The sequence below is a fragment of the Marmota monax genome, unplaced genomic scaffold (assembly GCF_021218885.2).
Source record: "Marmota monax isolate L192 unplaced genomic scaffold, Marmota_monax_Labrador192_F-V1.1 WCK01_AAM20220418_F8-fsc00054, whole genome shotgun sequence".
Lineage (NCBI taxonomy): Eukaryota > Metazoa > Chordata > Mammalia > Rodentia > Sciuridae > Marmota > Marmota monax.
The window spans coordinates 4,623,469-4,645,261 of NW_026692145.1; the positions used below are offsets into that span (position 1 = coordinate 4,623,469).

The 21,793-nt window shown below is 38.5% G+C and overlaps 1 protein-coding gene across 3 annotated transcripts in view; it reads left to right on the top strand.

Annotated features, from left to right (window-relative positions):
- Positions 1 to 18,258: 18,258 nt before the first annotated feature.
- Positions 18,259 to 21,793, top strand: part of Znf280c (zinc finger protein 280C) — a 62,023-nt gene continuing 58,488 nt past the window's right edge. Inside the window, exons 1-3 of one of the 3 annotated variants that reach the window (XM_046468314.2) lie at positions 18,259 to 18,437; positions 20,078 to 20,147; positions 20,503 to 20,583. The gene's annotated coding sequence lies outside the window, so the exon portion shown is untranslated. The remainder of the gene's footprint in view (positions 18,438 to 20,077; positions 20,148 to 20,502; positions 20,584 to 21,793) is intronic. The other 2 variants (XM_046468313.2, XM_046468311.2) reach the window with 2 other exon arrangements.

The window sequence follows — 21,793 nt, forward strand, 5'->3', positions numbered from 1 at the left end:
GCCCCACTTCCAATATTTTCTACTGTTAGAGTCTGTAAACAAGTCTGGATGGCGCCTGGTATTTTGCCAGGGGGAGTGGTTTGTGAGGTGGCACCAGCGAGCCATTAAGTGTGGAGATTCCTTATTGGTTGACTGATGTATCTAGTTTATGTTAATTAAGATAAGCTGTGTGTAATGTATATATACCCCTCCTGTCCTACAATAAAGGGCTCCCACTCCTGCTGTATCAATCTACACAAGTTGTTCGACACCCCCCGGTTATTCTGCTGCAGCCGGACTGCGGCAGATGGTGGCCCATACGGGGAGCCCCGGGACACTCGGGGGTAAGTGATGAAAAAAAAAAAAAAAGCTGCCCATCCATAGATAGGACGGGAGCAAATCTGCTCGTCCCTAGGCAGATAGGGCGAGAGGAAAAATGGCCATTTCGAGAAAATGGAGAAGATTGATACAGTATGTTTGTGCCTTGTTTTCTCTTGAAATGTTGTATTGTCTTTGTGATGAAAATATGGAAGGGGTGTTAAGTAAATTACTAAGGGAAGAAGGCACCCCAATGGAACCAAGAATAGTTAGGGCATGTGTTGATGGAAGCCCAGGAACTTTAGTCAGAAAGAAAAAGAAAGTTCAGAAGAAGAAGGATTATCAGGAAAAAAGTTGCAGCAAAAGGCTATTACTGAATACTTTTTGTTACCGGAGGGTGCATAAATCGGCACAGCGGCTGCCATGTGCGCGAGCTGGTTATGGCGCAGCAAGGACTTTTCAAGTGGCGGCAGCGGGCTCTTCCCCGCCCCCCGCCCGGGGAGCAGGACACCACTGCCGGGAGCCCAAATCTAGACCTGACCTGGAGGCACAGTCTCCCAGGCTCTTGCTCCCTGTGCTGGGAAGCAGTTTGAGCCCTGGACTCTCCCCAGTGGCAGTTTGAGTCCGGAACACTCCCCAGGGCCATCTGGGGCTGCCCGGGAGGCTGCAGGCAGAAGATGGCCCGCGTCCCTGAAGTTTGATCGCTTCCAAGGCCAGTAACTACAATGGTTCTCCCACACTTGGCAGCTAATGAGTAATGAGCACTATTAAGGCTTATTTCAAATGTAAAAAACCTTGAGATAATGTACTAAATTGTTCAGAAGGTTGTTTTCTTAGCGCCTGCTGGAATACTACAGGATTTTCTTTAACATCATTGCTGGAGTTCCTGCATTCGTCCCAGTGCTGGTGAAAACGAGGGTGGAAGAATGTCCAGTGTTGCTGAAAACCGGAGGAGACTTCGGCTGAGAACCAGACGGGACTTCGGATTAAGCTAGCTGCCTGCAGAACTTACCTGGACTGTGATTTATTTACCTGGATTGTGAGTTAATCTATTGAAACACTGCTTTACCTGGACTGAGACAACAAACTGTAATCTACAACAAATTTTAACTCGGTATCTTTGCTAACGGTGTCATTGCTGGTATAATTTTCCAAAGGGCTTCTTGCATGGAGCCATCAAGTGGTTTGGTATTGTGACATTTTGTATCCTCCCCTTCTGCTTGTAGCAGATTATTTATGGTGTTTGTGTAAAAACCACTATGGTCGTTATTTAAATTAAACAAAAGGGGGAAATGTTAGAGTCTGTAAACAAGTCTAGATGGCGCCTGGCATTTTGCCAGAGGGAGTGGTTTGTGAAGTAACGCCAGCGAGCCATTAAGTGTGGAGATTCCTTATTGGTTGACTGATGGAGTTTATGTTAATTAAGATAAGCTGTGTGGAATGTATATATAGCGCTCCTGTTCTACAATAAAGGGCTCCCACTCCTGCTGTATCAATGTATACAAGTTGTTCGTCACCCCCCAGTTATTTTGCTGCAGCCAGACTGTGGAATTCCACCATGTCTCACTAATGCTATCAAATTATTAATCCACCAATGGATTACTCGATCAGTGAGGTTAGAGACCTCATGATCCAATCAATTGCCCAAATCCCCACCTCTGGACATTGTTACATGGGAGGACAAGTCTTCAACCATAAATCTTTAAGGTATACTTCATAACAAACCCATAACATACATAATGGAATACTATTCAGCCATAAAAAGAATGAAATCCCATCATTTTCAATAACATAGTTGGAAATAGAGATCATTATGTTAAATTAATTAAGCCAGACACGGAAAGACAAGTGACACACATTCTCACTCATGTGGAATCTAAAACAGTTGATCTCATAAAAAACAGTGATTACCAGAAGCTGGAGTGGAGCAGAGAAGGTTGAGAAAGGATGACAGAAGAATGAAGAAAGGTTGATCAATGGGTACTAAGTTATAGTTAAATAGGAACAAGAAATTCTGCGTGCTATTGCACAGTAGGATGAATATAAAGAGCAATAATGTACTATATGTGTCATAAACCTAAAGGAAAGTTTTTTGAGAGTTTTCATCTAAAAATGATAAGTGTTTGAGGAAATAAATATGTTTAACCTGATTTAATATTTCCCTCAGTATACATGTATGGAAACATAACGTAGTTCTCCATTAATATGTACAACTTTTAATGTGTTGTTGTTGCTGTTCCAGTACTGAGGATTGAAACCAGGGCCTTTCACATGTTAGGCCAGCGTGCTACCAATGAGCTACATCCTCAGCCCATTTAAAATTTTTCATTTTGAGCCAAAGTCTTGCTACATTGCCCAGGCTGGACTCAAACTTGCCATCCACCTGCCTCAGCCTCCTTAGTAGCTGGAATTACAGGCACACACCACCATGCCAGGCTTATTTATTTATTTAATTACTGGGGATTTAATATAGGGATGCTTTACCATTGAGCTACATTCTCAACCCTTTCTCTTATTTTAAATTTTGAGACAGGGTCTCTCTGAATATCTAAGGCTGGCCTCAAACTTTCAACCCCCCTGCCCCAATATCCCAAATCATTGGGATTAAAGATATGTACCACTGGACCCAGCTTTAAAAAAAAAAAAAAGATACATAAAAACATAAAAGTTGTAGCCAGGTACAGTAGTGAATGCCTGAAATACACATCACAACAATCACAATGAGATACTACTTCACACCTACTAAACTAGCTATAGTTTTTTAAAAAAGTACAAATAGCTAGGTGCAGTGGTGCACACACCTGCAATCCTACCAATTTAAGAGGCTGAGTGATGGAGGAGGATTACAAGTTCAAGGCCAGCCTCAGCAACTTAGTGAGGCCCTAAGCAACTTATTGAGACCCTGTCTCAAAATAAAAAATAAATAGGGCTGGGGGATGTAGCTCAGTGTTAAAATGCCCCTGGTTTCCATCCCCATTACAAAAACAAAATAAAATAAATGTTGGAAAAGATATTGAGAACTGGGAAACTTCATGCAATATGGTGGGATTGTAAAATGGTAGAGTTGCTTTGGAAATACTTTAAACTCAGCCATTCCACTCTAGATGTATACATTAGAGAATGGAAAACATATGTCCATATGATAATTTATACCCAGGAGCATTATTTATGTTCACTTCAAAATGGAAAAAGAAATACCAATGTGAATTAATCTGTTTCTCTGCAGCCCTGTTCTAAGAAAATTACATTTCCTCAACACATTCAGGGAAGATAATGTGGTCAATAATTGAAACAGCCCACATGTCAATCAGTTGACAAGTGGCTAACAAAAAGGAGATATACCAGGGCTGGGGTTGTGGTTCAGAAGAAGAGCGCTCACCTAGCATGTGTGAGGCACTGGGTTCAATTCTCAGAACCACATAAAAATAAAATGAAGGTATTGTGTCCACTTACAACTAAAAAATTAAATGTTTAAAAAAAGTTATACTCATGCAATGAAAAATTATAGTAATAAAAAGGTATGAAGTATCATTTTGTGCTACTACATGGATGAACCTTGAAAACATGATAATTAAAAGAAGCCAGACACACAAGACTACATATTATATGCTCCCATTTGTATGAAATGTCCAAAATAGATATAACTTTATAGACACCAACTCTCATGGAAGTTGTTTATGACTAGGAAAGAAAAGGAGGTTAGCAAGTTACAACCTAATGGGCATGAGTTTTCTTTTCTGCATAAGTGAAAATGTTCTGGCACTGGATTGGTAATAGTTGCACAATATTTTGAATACATTAAGAAGCAATTAATTGTATACCTTACAAGTGTTAATTGTATGGTACATGGATTTTGGATCTCAATTAAAAATGTTTCCCATATACAAAAAACACAGAATCCAATAAAAAATATATTTCATATTTAATCCTACCAACAGTAGGGATTTTTTATGCTTTCTTATACCCCTAATCTATGTATGCTCATATGCCTATATAATGTATATTTCAACATAAAAAATAAGAACTTTTTCTAAGTACAATTTTACAGCCTAAATATATTTTATGAAAAGCAATACCTTTCTTTAAATATTCTTTTTTAGTTGTAGGTGATATAACCTTTATTTTATTTTTAAGTGGTGCTGAGGATTGATCTTAGTTCCTCCCACCTGCTAGGTGAGCGCTTTACAACAAACCCACAACCCCAGCCCAAATAATACCTTTTTAATGTGAATACAACAGTATAATTAGCTCTTATGTATTTACCATCTAGATGAACAATTTTTTAATAATTATTTTTTCAGTTTTCGGTGGATACAACTTCTTTATTTTATTTTTTTATGTGGTGCTGAGGATCGAACCCAGCACCCTGCGCATACCAGGCGAGCACGCTACTGCTTGAGCCACATCCCCAGCCCTAGATGAACAAATATTCATCTCATGGCCAATTTTGGTTCATCCTTACTTTTTGATTAATTTAAATCAAACAAATTTGTAAAGATCCAGCACACATATCTAAAAAATAAGGATACTTCTAAAAATGTAATAATAATAACTTTATTATACCTGTAATTTTTATAATGAAATTTTAAAATTTTATTAATGCATTATAGTTATACATAATACTGGGGTTCACTTTGACATAATTATATAAGCATGGAACATAATTTACTCTAATTTAGTCCCCAGTACTTCCACATTCCCTCCCTCCCTCCCCCTGTTCCCTTTCCTCTATTCTGCTAATTTTTCTTCTATTTATTTACAGTTTTTAATTTAGTGCATTATAGGTATACATAAAGGTGAAATTCACTGTGATATGTTCAATATGTACACAGGATAGTTTGGTCAGTTTCATTCCACCATTCCTCCCTTTTCCTGTCCCTCCTCCCTTCCCCTAAATCCCCTTCCTCTACTCCACTGATCTCTCTTCTGTTTTCATGGGGTCCTCCCCCCTTTTATTTCCTCATTTTGGTCTAGCTTCAGTGGTAGAGCACTTGCTTAACATGCTCAAGGCTTTGGGTTCAATCCCCACTACCACAAAACAAGTTATAATAAGTTTTTTTTTTTTTTTTTTTTTTTTAAAGAGAGAGTGAGAGAGATAGAGGTAGAGAGAGAGAGAGAATTTTTTAATATTTATTTTTTAGTATTTGGCGGACTATAATAAGTTTTAATAGCAACAATAGTCAGTGTTCAAACCCTCCCCAATTGTGTCATGAATGTTTTTGTTACAGTTAGTTTACTCAAACTGAGATCCAAATACATTTCATATACCACACTTGTTTGATAGGTCTTAACTGTCTTTTAATCTAGAGTGCCTCTTCCCTCTTTCAATTTATTGACACAATACTGGGTTGTCTGTCCTATGCAGCTTTCCATAGTCTGTGTTTTTTGATTGTGTCACTTATTCTCTGCATTTTTTGTAAGTCATTCTATAGACTTAGAGGCTTGGTGGGATTTTAGTTTGATTTTTTTTTTACAAGAACTTTTTATATGTGGTGCAATACACAAGGCATCAGGGCAATGTTTTCATGAAGTTAACACTTGCGGATTCTGTCTGAGCTGCACTGTTTCATTAGGGATACTAAAATGATGACATTCTATCATCTGTTCCTCATTTATTAGCTGGAATGTTTCTGTAAACAGAAATGTCCCTTTTTAAACTATGTGTTTACCCTCAGGTAAAACATGTAAATGAAAGTGGACTAAATACTTGCTATATTCTTTTATTTTTGCTTCCCAAACCATACTGATTCCCTAGTATTGATTTAGATTATCAATCTGAAGAATTCCTTGAATTCAATTTGATATATTTAAATCCATTTTCATTATTATTCCAACTGATGCTCTAATTGCCCCCTTTGAAGCAGCAGGAGAATCTTCAAGTTGGCTCCTGAGTTTTTGACCTGACCCAATGACCTTTGATATTTAACTTCTGGTACAAGATGTTCCAGGATTATCTTGTAATTTCTTGCTGCAATCATATTTAATATTTAACAAAAATCTACTCAATTGGCTCCTTTATGGCTTGATACAAAAAATAAACTAGGGTGGATCATTCGCCCATTAGGAGTACATGCCTATAAAGTGAGGCTTGTAAACATTGAATTAAAAGGTGGCTGGACAGTTGGGTGTAGAGGCGCATGCCTGTAATCCCAGGAGGCTGAGGCAGAAGAATCACGAGTTCAAAGCCAGCCTCAGTCCAGCAAGGCACTAAGCAACTCAGTGCGACCCTGTCTCTAAATAAAATACAAAATAGGGCTGGGAATGTGGCTCAGTGCTCAAGTACCCCTGAGTTCACTCCCCATACCCCCCACCACCACCAAAAATAAAAGGTGGCAGGACACATGAAAATAAAACCTCTGTGAAGAAAAGTGTGTTTACTTAGTCCCTGATTCTCATTAGTCCTTCATTATATTCTGCTTCTTGGAAACATAGTCCCTCTGACAGTTCCTGGACATTTCATCATCAGTCAAGAACAAAAGATTTGGTGGGAGTATCATATAATAAATGAACAGTTTTGTTGGTAAGCTTCTTTGGAGGTGGCTCATTTCTTGTTCATCCATGCAAGAAGTTTATATTTAGAAAACTACTCCTATAAACAGAAAGCACTGAAAATTCACTGTGTGGTTGCTTGACAATAATTATACTGGCTAAAATGTTGAGGTGAATTAAGCAATCTTACACATAAAGGCAATTGGTATATATCTTTGGTTCCTAAAAGTTTTCTTTAATTTTTGAACATGATGCTTCTAATTATGATTGATATATCATTCAATCTGCCTCCTAGATAGAACTTTTTTTATTATTAGTTGTTCAAAACATTACATAGCTCTTGACATATCATATTTCATACATTTGATTCAAGTGGGTTATGAACTCCCATTTTTACCCTGTATACAGATTGCAGAATCACATCGGTTACACATCCACATTTTTACATTTTGCCATACTAGTGTCTGTTGTATTCTGCTGTCTTTCCTATCCTCTACTATCCCCCTCCCCTCCCCTCCCCTCCCATCTTCTCTCTCTACCCCATCTACTGTAATTCATTTCTCTCCCTTGTTTATTTCCCTTTCCCCTCACTTCCTCTTATATGTAATTTTGTATAACAATGAGGGTCTCCTTCCATTTCCATGCAATTGCCCTTCTCTCTCCCTTTCCCTCCTACCTCTCGTCCCTGTTTAATGTTAATCTTTTTCTCATGCTCTTCCTCCCTGCTCTGTTCTAAGTTGCTCTCCTTATATCAGAGAAGACATTTGGCATTTGTTTTTTAGGGATTGGCTAGCTTCACTTAGCATAATCTGCTCTAATGCCATCCATTTCCCTGCAAATGCCATGATTTTGTCATTTTTTTTAGTGCAGAGTAATACTCCATTGTGTATAAAAGCCACATTTTTTTATCCATTCATCTATTGAAGGGCATCTAGGTTGGTTCCACAGTCTAGCCATTGTGAATTGTGCTGCTATGAACATCGATGTAGCAGTATCCCTATAGTACGCTCTTTTAAGGTCTTTAGGGAATAGTCCGAGAAGGGGAATAGCTGGGTCAAATGGTGGTTCCATTCCCAGCTTTCCAAGGAATCTCCATACTGCTTTCCAAATTGGCTGCACCAATTTGCAGTTCCACCAGCAATGTACAAGTGTACCCTTTTCCCCACATCCTCGCCAGCACTTGTTGTTGTTTGACTTCATAATGGCTGCCAATCTTACTGGAGTGAGATGGTATCTTAGGGTGGTTTTGATTTGCATTTCTCTGACTGCTAGAGATGGTGAGCATTTTTTCATGTACTTGTTGATTGATTGTATGTCCTCCTCTGAGAAGTGTCTGTTCAGGTACTTGGCCCATTTGTTGATTGGGTTATTTGTTTTCTTATTGCTTAATTTTTTGAGTTCTTTGTATACTCTGGATATTAGGGCTCTATCTGAAGTGTGAGGAGTAAAAATTTGTTCCCAGGATGTAGGCTCCCTGTTTACCTCTCTTATTGTTTCTCTTTAGATAGAACTTTTGAAACCTATTTTTTTCTAAGACTCCTAGAGAGAAGGGCAAAAACTCTATCTTTAGAAAAAAAATGAAGTTGTTTCCAGAGGGTGACCAGCATGTATTTTCATATATTATCACACATCTTTATGATTATTTTTATTTGTTCTAATTAGTTATACATGACAGTATAATCTATTTGTATATGTTTATGTAAGCATGAAACATATCTTATTCTAATTAGAATCCCCGTCTTGTGAATATACACAATGATGAGATTGACTGTAGTGTATTCATATATGTACATAAGAAAGTTTTGTCAGCTTTATTACATTGTCTTTCCTAATCTTATCCCCCCACCTTCCCTTCATTCACCTTTGTCTCATCTACTGACCTTCTATTCTTTCCTCCCCCCTTTATTGTAGGTTAGCATCCACATATCAGAGAAAATATTCGAACTTTGGTTTGGGGGGATTGGCTTATTTCACTTAGCATGATAGTTTCCAGATTCATCCATTTATTGGCAAATGTCATAAAATCAGTCTTGTTTATGGCTGAGAAATAGTCCATTGTTCATATATACCACAATTTATTTATCTATTCATCTGTTGATGGGCATCTAGGTTGATTCTGGAGCTTATCTATAAGACTCAGTTCACAACAATAAACAATATGGAAAATAAATAAACAAAAAAGGAGACTCGGTTCATCCATAATTTAAAAAGATTGAAAGTAAGGTTCTGTGGGATACAAGTATTGTAGCTCAGCTGGAGAGCACTCTCCCAGCACACACAGGCCCTGGATTCCATCTCCAGCAAAAAGAAAAAAAAATGTACTGTTGGTCAAAATTAAGTAAAAGTAATTGAAATTCATAAGTATACTTTTAAAACAAAACCTTATTCAATGGAACAATCAATAGAGGAAGCCATACATCCTTCAAATTATAGGGACCTCAGGTATGCTTATGCAGAACTCAGAGTGCGTTTGAAATTGTAGTCTACATGTTCTGCTCTCATGCTGGTTATAATCTCCAGTACTCCAATAAAAAGTTGGTGTGCATACATTCCTATAGGCTATCATATCCATTTCTCCTGGATTGGTTCATTTTGCTAATTGTGGGGCCAGGGCTATGTGGATGAGTTGGGTTGCCAAAAAAAAAAAAATACAGCACATAATTATACTAAAAATGATTCACTGTTTATCTTGAAATTCAAATCTAAGTGGGAGTCTCATTTTTTAATTTGCTAACTCTAGCAACTCTGTGGATGAGTGGAGAATAATTGTGACTATTCTTTGAAAATTAAAAGGGACTGCATATTATATAATGTATAGCAGCACTTCTTTTTGGGGGGGATGGGTAGCAGGAATTGAACTCAGGGGTACTCGACCACTGAGTCACATCCCCAACCCTATTTTGTATTTTATTTAGAGACAGGGTCTCACTGAGTTGCTTACTACCTCGCTTTTGCTGAGGCTGGCTTTGAACTCGTGATCCTTCTGTCTCAGCCTCCTGAGCTGCTGGGATTACAAGCGTGTGCCACCGTGCCCAGCGTAAAGCAGTACTTCTAAACTTTAATGGACACACAAATTGTCTGAAGTGTTTATTTTATAATAATCTAATTCTGATTCTGAAGACATAGAGCAGGACTAGAGGTTCTGCAGATGCTGGTGTGAGGATTTCAGTTTGAGCAAGGCTAGAATAAAAAGCATGGTGGGGAGGGGGGAGCAGTGTGAGCACGCATGTGCATATATTCCACCAACCCCTGCACTCTCTTTCTGCACTAAGGAAATTCATCAATATATGAGTCTTGGAAGAAAGTGAACATGGTTTCGAATATGGAAGCTAATAGAGATGTCAAATTCTCACTTCACCTTTCTTGAAGTGTAGATTTAGTTGCATGAACTAAACACCACCAATCACAATTCCCACATAGGAATTTTCATCAGGAATTAGCAACCCAGAAAAGCTAAGATAGCAGTGAATTATCTCTATTTCAATAGCGACAGCTGTGGGCAAATTGAATGCCCAGGGCAGTGATGGTGCTGGAGAAAGGGGGAGAGTTCAGTATATACTCAGCACTATCTGTTAAAGCAGTCTTCTCACTGGGCTGAATCTGCATCATGCTTTAGGGTGTGGACCATTTTTAGAGAGGAATAACTTCTACTGTGGAACTATACTATTTCCAGGTATACACCTCTATGTCTCTTTTATTACTACCTTGGTTGATGACTGATCTTCACATAGCAACACTAGATTCATATGCTAACTCTATCATAACTATTTGTGTTACTTTTGGAAAATTCCTTAGACTCCATTTCCTTGGTTGTTAAAGGAGGATAAGTCTCCATAATACTGTTGTTGCATATATTCACATTGTACCATATGTTTTTTCAACTTTTATTGATGTGCAAACTGCCCTTTTCAAGTTACAGTTCAGTGACTTCTAGTAAATTTATCAAGTTACACAACCATCACTGTAATCCAGTTTTAGAATATTTCCATCACTTCATCCAAATCCTTCAGGCACATTTACAATTAATAATTTTTTGAGAATTTTTTTAATATTTACTTTTTAGTTTTTGGCAGACACAACATCTTTATTTGTATGTGGTGCTGAGGATCGAACCCAGTGACACGCATGCCAGGCGAGCTTGAGCCACATCCCCAGCCCCTACAATTAATAATTAATCCCCATATCCACCCCAGCCCCAGGTGACCATTAATCTAATTTCTGTGTCCATAGATTTTCTTTTTCTAGCCATTTCAAATAAATTGGCTCATACAATCACAATGATTTATTACACAAGTTTTTTTTTTCTGCTAAATAGTGAGTTTCCAAACGGCCTATGTCTATGAGCAGAAATCAATGCAATTGAAAAGAAAAACAATAATGAAACCAATTTAAAAAAAAAAAAAAACCCTCGGGCTGAATGTAGTTCAGTGGCAAAGCATCTGCCTTGAATTTGAAAAGCCCTGGATTTGACCCCCAGTTCCAAAAAAGGCGCACACACACACCCCACACACATACACAAAGAGATGGATCTTTTTAAATATCAATACAATTGGCAAACCTCCAGCAAGTCTGACAAAAAAAAAAAGACACAGATTACAGATATCAAGCATGAAATGACAGGGCACAGTAGCGCATGCTTGTTATCCCAGTGGCTCTCAGCAAAAGCAAGGCACTATGCAACTCATTGAGACCCTGTCTCTAAATAAATTACAAAATAGGGCTGGGAATGTGGCTCAGTGGTCAAGTGCCCCTGAGTTCAATCCCCAGTCCCCCCCCTCCCCCGCAAAAAAAGAATGAATCAGTTCAGGCATGCCTGTAATTCCAGCGGTTTGAGAAGCTGAGGCAGGAGGATTGAGAGTTCAAAGTCAGCCTCAGAAACTTAGTGAGGCCCTAAGCAATTTAGAGATACCCTATCTCTAAATAAATATTTAAAAATGGCTGGGGATGTTGCTTAGTGATTAAGCACATCTGGGTTCAATCCATAGTTTAAAAAAAAAAGAATGCAGTACAGAGTATCACTACCAATCCTGCAGCCATCAAAAGGATAGCAAGGGAATAATACAAAGGCTTCTACATGAATATGTTTTAGACCTTATATGAAGCAGAACAACTGCTTAAAAATCACAAAATAATAACATGGATTGAAGACAAAATAGATCATCTGAGTATTCATATAATTATTAAAGAATGTGAATTCATAATTTTTAATTGTTCTTTTTAGGTATTCATGACAGTAGAGTGTATTTTGGTATATTATACATACTTGGAGTATAACTTATTCTAATTAGGATCCCACTCTTGTGGTTGTACATGATGTGGTTTCACTTATCGTGTATTCATATATGACATAGGAAAGTATGTCCTATTAATTCTACTGTGAATTCGTGCTTTAAAACCTTCTCAAAAGCAATCGCCAGGTTCATATGATTTTTAGATGAATAATTTAATAACATTTTCAGAGAAATCACATTAATTCTCAAAATCTCCTCCAGAAAGCAGAATGGGAGATAACATTTCCCAACTAGTTTATGAGCTCAGTGTCACCCTGATAACAAAGCCAGACAGATGGTGCAAAATAAATAAATAAATAAAATTATGGACGAATATCTCCTATGAACTTCAATGCAAAATCCTCAGCAAAATCCTACCAAACTTAATCCAACAATGTGTAAAAAGAATTATACACCACGAGCTACTGGGATTTATCCTGTGCATGAAAGGCTTAGTCAACATTTAAAAATTATTATACATAATCAATCGTATTAATAGCCTAAAAAGGGAAAATTCTATGATTCTAGCAATTGAAGCTGAAAAATCATTTGGCAAAATCCAATTCCCCATTCATGAGAAGCACTCTGAGTAATCTAGGAATGGAGGAGAACTTCCTCAAGTTGATAAAGAACAGCTACAAAAGCCTTCAGCTAACACCATGCTTAAGGATTAAAAAAAATCCTACTTAACCATAGAAGGCTGTTTTCTCAGAGGTGCAAAATCCACACCAGAGAGGAGCAGAGTCTAGCCCACTCACATTCCTCTGTCCTAGCTTCTGGTCGGTGCCCCAAACCCTGTAGGAGTGACTATTTGTCCTTCCAAGTGGTCCCCCACAGCAAGAAGTTGTGGCCCCAGCATCTTTGTCTGCAAGGATGTATAGCAGTACATTAGGTTAGTGCTAATCCACAATCACCTCACTCAAAGCCTCAATCTTCTTCACACATGCTCCCTTTCTACCCTGCACACTTTTCTTCTAAGACTTTTCTGCCTTGCACCTCCTCCAAGACCAGATCCCTTGATTTCTCTCTCTAAAGTGAAAATAAATGAGAAAATAAGTCAAATTGTTGGTTAGGTAAACAGTACTTAGCATTTCTATTAAGGTTTAGAACTAAATCTTCCACCAGCGTCCAGGCCTTTTTCACAGACTGCTTGCAGAGTGAAGCCCTTGAGACTCTTCTGTGAGGAGGAAGCAAAGGTATCCCTTCTGATTTCTTAGACACTGTGGAGAACTCTTCCAACACTCTTGAGTGTCCTATGGAAAGAATGTTAAATTGGTTAATTTCTCAGCTAATTTCCGGCTGTGTTCCAATCAGAGCACTTGTTACATGTTTCTTTTCACATCTGGAGAAAACAAAAAGCACACAACTAAAACACCACCACATTCTCCTGAACACGTTTTCAGACTTATGAGGCCACAGTTGATATATCTGTGAAGGTAGATTCAACAGAAGTGAAATGAGGACATTTAAATGAAATATGACTCAATCTAGGCTGAGTCAGGAGGCCACATGGAACACATCTCTATCATGGTGTATTTGTGTTTCTGAACCTGTTTCTATCACTTGAATATATGAAAGTTGGAGACATTTATCTCAGTATTCCCAACACATGACATAGTGCTCAATAGCATTTGCTATATGAGTGAATACATAAAAGAATAAATTAATGTTCACTTATTTCCCTTAACACTAATATACAACTCCTCTAATCAGATGGATCACTTATTGTCTTACAGAACCATACTTTTCATTTATGTCTCATTACCTTCCTTCATGTCCCTACTGTTATCTGAAATGCCTCTTCTTTGCTTTATCAAGTTGTATTCATCCTTCAACAACCTGCTTAGTCAAAACTCAGCTTAACACAGGCCTTGCATGTCTACTTCCCTTTGCTCTAACTTCCCATTTCTCTAAATTCTCTCTACACTTGACAGTGTAAACCACACAAAGTTAATACTTGATTATCCGTGTTCTTGCATTGCTCACTAATCATTTCTAGGGTGTCAATCCTAGATTGCACAGGTTCACCAATTATGATAAGTGTAACACTCTGGTAAGGGCTATCGATAATGGGGAAGGCAATGCATGTGGGAGATAAAGAGTATACAGGAATTGCTGTACACTTTGCTCAATATGCTGTAAACTTAATGCTGCTCTTTACAAAAGGTCTAATTTGAAAATTAGCAAAAGGATTTGGATAGATATCCAAAGAATATGTAACAAATGGCCAATAAATACATGAAAAGATGTTCAACAATATCAGTCTATCAGTCATCAGAGGAACACAAATCAAAACCACAAGGAAATTCCCCTTTATACCCACTAGGATGGCTATAACCAAAAAAGCAAAAACAAAAATGAAAAAGACCAAGTGTTGAGGCTAGGGCTGTGGCTCAATGGCAGAGCACTGGCCTAGCACATGTGAGTCACTGGGTTCAGTCCTCAGCACCACATAAATAAATAAAAGTATTTTAAAACAGCTCTACCTTTTTAAAAAAGGGAAAGTTTTGGTGAGGTTGTGGAGAAATTACAAACTTAATAAATCCTAGTGGGAGTGAAAAATGGCACAGACATTGTGGAAAAGCTTGGCAGTCCATTAAATAGTTAATCATAATTATTAATATTACATATTCTAATATTTACACTTCTAGTTACATAACAGAGAATAATTTAAGCATATCTGCATACAAAAATGTACACACAAATATCCATAATATCCAAAAGATGGAAACAACACAAATGTCCATTAATTGACAAATGGGTAAACAAAATGTGCTAAATCCACACAATGGAATATTATACAGTCACAAAAAGGAAAGAAGTATATGTTGAAACATGGAAGAACCCTGGAAACATGCCAAGGGAATGAAGCCAGTCACAAAAGATGGCGTATTATATACTTCCATTTATATGAAATATCCCAAACAGGGAAATTTATACAAAGAGCAGACTAGTGGCTATATATGTCTGGAAGATAACTGGGGAATGAGGGTGTGTAAGTAGAGTATGATAGCTAATGTATAGGGGTTTCTCTTGGGGTGATGAAGGTGTTCTAAAATAGACTGTGGTGATAGTCACCATACTGATGAATATACTAAAAGCCATTAGATTATACACTTTAAATGTGTGAATTATGGTACGTGAACTATACCTCAATAAAACTTCTTTTTGGAATGTTATATACCAATGTTCATAGTGACTTTTTTTTAATCATAGTTGAAAAGTGTAAGCAACTCAATGTCCATCAACTAAAGTATGGATAAACAAAAACTGATATATTTCTGCAATGAAATATTATGCAGCCATATAAAGAAAAGAGGCACTGGTAAGTGCTACAACATGGGAGAATCTACCTTAGAACCATGTTAAGTGAGCTGGGTGTGGTGGTGTGCACCTGTAATCCCAGCAGCACAGGAGGCTGAGGCAGGAAGATCATGAATTCAAAGCCAACCTCAGCAAAAGCAAGATACTAAGCAATTCAGTGAGACCCTGTCTCTAAATAAAATACTAAATAGGGCTGGGGATGTGGCTCACTGGTCGAGTGTCCCTGCCTTCATTTCCTGGTACCAAACAAAACAAAACAAAACAAAAACATGCTGAGTGAAATGAACCAGACACCAAAACTACATATTGTGTGATTGATTCCATTTATGTGATATCCAGAATAAGCAAATCCATAGATATACACAGTTAATTAATCACTGCTAGGGAATAGAGGAAGGAAGGAATTGAGAGTGGCTACTAATAGGGTGTGGTTTTCTTTGGAGGGGATAATGAAAATTTTCTGGAATTAGATAGTGATGATGAATATGCAGTATTTTGAATATATGCAAGAAATGAATTTTTATGTGAATTTATGATTATTTTAAAAATTATCACCACAACAGGCTATTTAGAAGCAAATCTTTATTTAATGGTAATTGTGAAAAAAAGAGAACACATGGCCAGGTAGTCAGGAGAACCAAAGATCAGTTTTCTACAAGCACAGAAAGGAGTTTTAAGGATAGACAAGTTGAAATCACCCAATTTCCCCATGTGTCAATTCCATTTTCATCAGATATCCTTTCCATTATGATTTGGCTTCTCATGTAGATTTCCTTTTCTTTTTCTCCTTTGTTAACAGAAAGTTTGCTAACTAGAGTTTTCTGGTCTTCTTGGCAGTTACATTTTTCATGAAACAATAATAAATTAAATTGAAATTTTGGTGTATAAATGTTTTCTAGTTATTCTGTTACGGGGCCCTCCTGCTTCCTAATTTTAATCAGATGTGGAGGCTCCTGAAACTATTATTCATCAAGGATTCTGGGAGAAATTTTATTACCCAGGGAACTCCAGGTAGTGAGATGGACATGCAAACAGGTCTGGGCTGACTTGAGAGAGGCAGAAGTAGTCAGTTGGGCCTTTATAGTGTCTAGGGGGTGGGGATGGAGATTAATGTGTTTAAAATTTCTGCCTATTATAAAGGAAATGGCTGGCAGATTGGAAACTTGACAGTTTAAATTTCCCACCTGCCTAAAAAATGGGTGGGTGAGTTGGAGACTTGAAGCTTTACATTTTCTACCTGCACAGAAGAAAATGTCAGGCATGTTGGACATCTGCCAGTTGGTGTTTGTTTTTTGTTTTTGGTACCAGGAATTGAACCCACTTAACTATCAAGCCACATCCCCAGCCCTTTTGATTGATTGATTGATTGATTGATTTTTTTTATCTTGATACAAGTTCTTGCTAAGTTGTTTAGGCCTCACAAAGTTGCTGAGGCTGGCTTTGAACTTGAAATCACCCTGCCTCTGCTGGGGAGACATCTGCCAGTTTTAAACTTTCTGCTGGAAGTGCCAAAGGAGAACACTCATGAGCTTTCTTATTAGCCTGCTTGGTTTTGAAACTTTTTCATGTTTGTAATTCTGGTTATTCTCTGTCATTTCCTGAAAAGCTTATTTTTAGGGCCAAAAGCAAATGGCTGTATAGATGAGAAAAAAAAAAACAGCACAAATAGGAAACATTAGGATTCAGTGAATTTCTGGATTTGTGTATGCGTTAAAGACGGGCGGGACCCGGGTTCCATCCTCAGCACCACATAAAAAAATAAAGGCATTGGGTTGTGTCCATCTACACCTAAAAATATAAATATTAAAAAAGAATAAGCCACAGTTATATCTGAGTAACTCTTGAAAAGTGAAGCACTAGTGCCACAGGCCTCATGAGGAAAATTGGAAGAGGAAATATTCTTTACAGCTCAAAACCTGATGCTTTGAAAATGTGCCAGGCATGGTGGCACACTACTGTAATCCCAGCAACTTGGGAGTCTGAAGCAGGAGGAGCACAAACTCAAGGCTAGTCTCAGCAACTTAGCTAGACCATGTCTCAAACTAAAAAATAAAAATAAATAAAAAGGGCTAGGGATGCATTTCAGTGATAAAGTGCTCCAGTGTTCAATCCCTGCTGCCCAAAAGAACCAACCAAAAAGATGAAAAAACAAACAAAAAAGGGGGTGGGGGAGGGACAAAAAACAACAAGCAAAAAAGAAAAAAAAGAGAGAAGGGAAAATGTGCAAGCAGTATTTTATCAAGTGTTTATCTGGTAAATATATTTTTTTCTTAACCTTCTGGTAATCATTATAGGCACCTTTATGACAGAATTAAGAATAACAGGGGCTGGGGATGTGGCTCAGTGGTAGGGCACTTGTCTCTAATGCGTAAGGCACTGGGTTCAATTCTCAGCACCACATGTAAATAAGAAAATAAATGTCCATCAACAACTAAAATGAATAAAATAGATAAAATTTTTTAAAAATAACAGAGTCAAGCAAAAACATATTTAAGACAAACTTGGTGAAATTTACCAATTAAATGACTTACATTTCTTTGGTAAAAGATGAGGGATGCACCAAGTACAGATTTTAAAACTGGTTCCTCTAGCAGTCACAACACAAGGAGGAATCAGAATTTGCATTTCCCTGTGATCAGAGACAATATGCAGCTCTAATTTTAGACTGCAATCGGAGGTTGAAGGGCAGGGCAGGTTCACTGGGGAGACTGACATCCCTGTTAGTTCCTCCCCTTGCCCAAGGTCCACAGCCTACAGCTCTTGGCTCCTGCACAGTTGCCTTCGAGGGTGTGTAAAGCGGTGCACATGTTTGCACCCGCCATCCAGGGACCGTTAGAAAAGGTACCCGGATGTGCAGAGGCGGAGCGGGTTCTACCCATGAGGCAGCGCGCTTCGTTATATGCTTTGCACTCGCTGGGGCGCTCATTGCGCGCTGAAAATCTCAGGGGCATCCGTTGTTGCTGTGGCGGTCGCCTAGTATTTTCGCGCTCCTCCCTTTCCTCCTCCTCTTTCTCCTCCTCCTCTGAGCCCCAGTCAGGCCGATCTGCACTGCTCTAGGTAAGCGGCCCCCGCCCCCGCCTCCGCCTGTGCCCTGAGGCAGCGGCTCTCTGATGTGTCTGTGAGGGCAGCGGTGGCTGCCCAGCTCTGAGGGCAGCGGGCTGAGGGTCGAGATGCGGAGCGGGTATCCGGTATTGATTAGGTGGCGGGGGAGGGGATGGGCTTGGCGGCGCTACGGCGGGTGGGCCACCATTTTGCGTCGGCCTTAGAGGGGGAGGGATCTTGGAAAGATAGCTGCTCCGCGGCGAGGTTTGGCCGCCCAAGGCGGGTCGCGGTCTCGTGGGCAGCTGTCTATTGGAACAGGGCCGCGCGGGCCACAGTCGCCACCCCCTCACCACCAGAGGCCTGTGAGTTTCTCCATCCCCAGCTTGCTTTTGGCTTTTCTTTCTGGAGACAACTCCCTTTGGTCTTTTGTACGATTGATGCCAAGGTTTGGCGGAGACCCGCCCACCCCCCAGTCTGTTCAATGGTGGGAAATACTAGGGGGCATCTGAACTTTCAGGCATCAGGGCTCCTTCGTACTGCCTAGGATCTCCCTCCTCTCGACCCAGGTTACCAGTAATTCCAGGCTCACACCCTTGTTCTTGCCGGAGGGACTGCCTTTCCTCTGTCATAGAAATCGTGCTCCATCCCGTTATTGTCTAGAGGATATGAGCCCGGAGGAGAAACGTGGAGTTACACGGTTTTCTAACAGTGAGCTGTGCAGGTTTTTCATAATGAGATGGAAAAAATTATCTCATTCCGAGGTTTTCTTCACAAACCTATAAAGAGGAGGGAGTTCCTATTAACTTAACTAAACTTTTTATGCTTTTTTAAGGAGAAATTTGAGGACATTGTCAAGTGAAGCAGTTTCTACAAGCATGGGAGACCTTCATCCATGGAATTTTCTTTGTTTGAAAATATTTGTTTTGTACATAGATTTTAATCTGAAAATAAATTCTTGGCTTTATTGTTTCAGGGTTTGGACTAGGAGTTTTTAGATCTTTTAGTGTCATTAAACATAAATTTAAAGCCTAGAAATGGGATTTTAAATTACAAAAATATCCTTTTAGCATTTGTGAGGTGTCCTGCTTTGGGGCTGCAGTGCAAATTGTGACTCAAGCAGAAACTACACTGAGCCTATGAAGGCAGGGTTTGCTTTATTTTATATATTTTTTTATGTTTTGTGGTGCTGGGGATTGAACCCAGGGCCTTATGCATGCAAGGCAGACCTACCAAGCTGTATCCCCAGCCTGGCAGGGTTTGCTTATCAGTACAAATTCTATTAAAATTATATCATATTTGTATATTTCATTGAAGCCCTTTTTGAGGTGGGGTGTTGATGGAACTGTTGTTTTTTGGTTGGTTGGTTCTGGGTGTTTTGTTTTTGTTTTTGTGATACTCCCAAGTATCATTGTCCCAAGGACATTGTACCACTGAGCTTCATCTCTGCCCCCCCCCCTTTTTTTTGAGACAGGGTCTCTCTAAGTTGCCCAGGCTGTTCTTGAAATTGAGATCCTTCTGCCTCAGCCTTCTGAGTCACTAGGATTACAGGTGTGTGGTCACCACACCTGGCAATAGAACTATTAAAAAAAATTTTTTTAGTTATACATGGATACAGTATCTTTATTTTGTTTATTTATTTTTTATGTGGTGCTGAGGATCAAACCAGTGCTTCCAGAGGGCTCTGCCACTGAGCCACACCCCAGCCCCAATAGAACTATTTTGAAGGTGAGAAAATAGCCTCAAGGAGAGGAATTGAGCAGGGTTATGTGGTTTGGAAGCAGAACTAATTCTTGAGCGGTGGTCTCTGACCCTCATCCAATGCTCAGTTCACTAAATTATGCCCTGCTCTATGGGAGTGGGGGGCGGGGTGGAGAGTAAGCGAGAAGGTTCACCTTAAAAATTCTACAAAATATTATTCAATTTCAATTCCCTTCTCCTTTATATTTTTAAGATGCCATGTTTTCAGCCTTTTAGTATTTCAATATTATTTCCAAACATGTTGAAAAATAACCTATTGAAAAAGTTCTGATATTGAAGAACTCCAAATCTCAGCTTTTTCTGTTTAATTTATTTCTTCCAGTTAAATTTTCTAGTCCAGTCTTGATTTTTCAGTCCAGCGTTTTACTCTGCACCATTGTCTTTTTTAGAAGGAAAGAGAAAGGTAAGACCAAGGGCTTTATAATTCCATACCCTCCTTCCCTCCCACTTGTTTTGTTTTCTTTTTTTCAGGAGGACGTTTAGAACCATTCCAAGATTTTATGTGTGTGTGTGTGGTGCTGAGGAAACCAGAGCCTGTGCATGCTAGGCAAGCGCTATACCTCTGAGCTACGACCCCAGCCCACCAAGAATTTTTTGTTGCTGTTATACTAATTGGGAAGAGGAAATCCTAAATCGAATAACATTTTTTGTAAATAGAAAGTATTCTATAGCTTTAAAAAGTGATAGATAGGACATTGAAAATTTATATTGAAAATATTTCACTACTCAAAAGTAACTTTTCAAAGACCAGAAATATTTATTGTTTATATTCACTAATTAGACATATAGCCCTGAATACTTTTTCTGTCTTCCTACTTTGGAGAAGAACTTAATATTTGGTTTTTAGTCAGGTTGTTTTAAGTAATGATTCATAAAGACTTGATTTTCTCAGTAATTTGAATAAAATGTGTCCAGACTTTTAAAAATTCATTCTCTGCAAAGTTGTTTTCTTTTAAAGAGTGTTTCACCTTCAGTATATCCATTCAAATAGTCATCACTATGTACCAATTGGGTTCAATGGACCATTATAATTTTATTTTTTATGCTTTTAGGTCATTTACTAATAATTGACATTTAAAAATGAAGGAATAATGAAAACAACTTTTTAGATACTTAATAAGAATTTAGAGCCTGGTGCAGTGGTGGTGCATGCCTCTAATACCAGCTGCTCAGGAGGCTGAGGCAGGAGGATTGCAAGTTGAAAGCCAGCCTCAGCAAGTTAGTGAGGCCCTAAGTAACTCAATGAGACCCTAATATTTTGTCTCTAAAATAAAATATTAAAAAGGGCTGGGGATGTGACTCAATGGTTAAATGCCCCTGGGTTTAATCCCCAGTACCAAATAAAAAAGAATTTAGAAATACTTCTAGTTTTCTTTTAAGACAAGTGTTAAAGACATTGGCAAAAATGTAAATGCCATTTTTCTAACTATATTTTTTGTTTTAAAAATATTTTCCTTAGGGGCTGGGTTGTGGCTCAGCAGTAGAGCACTAGCCTCACACATGTGAGACACTGGGTTTGATCCTCAGCATCGCATAAAATAAATAAACAAAGGTATTTGTCCATCTACAACTAAAACTTAAAAAGAAATATTTCATTAAAAGTATATATAAAC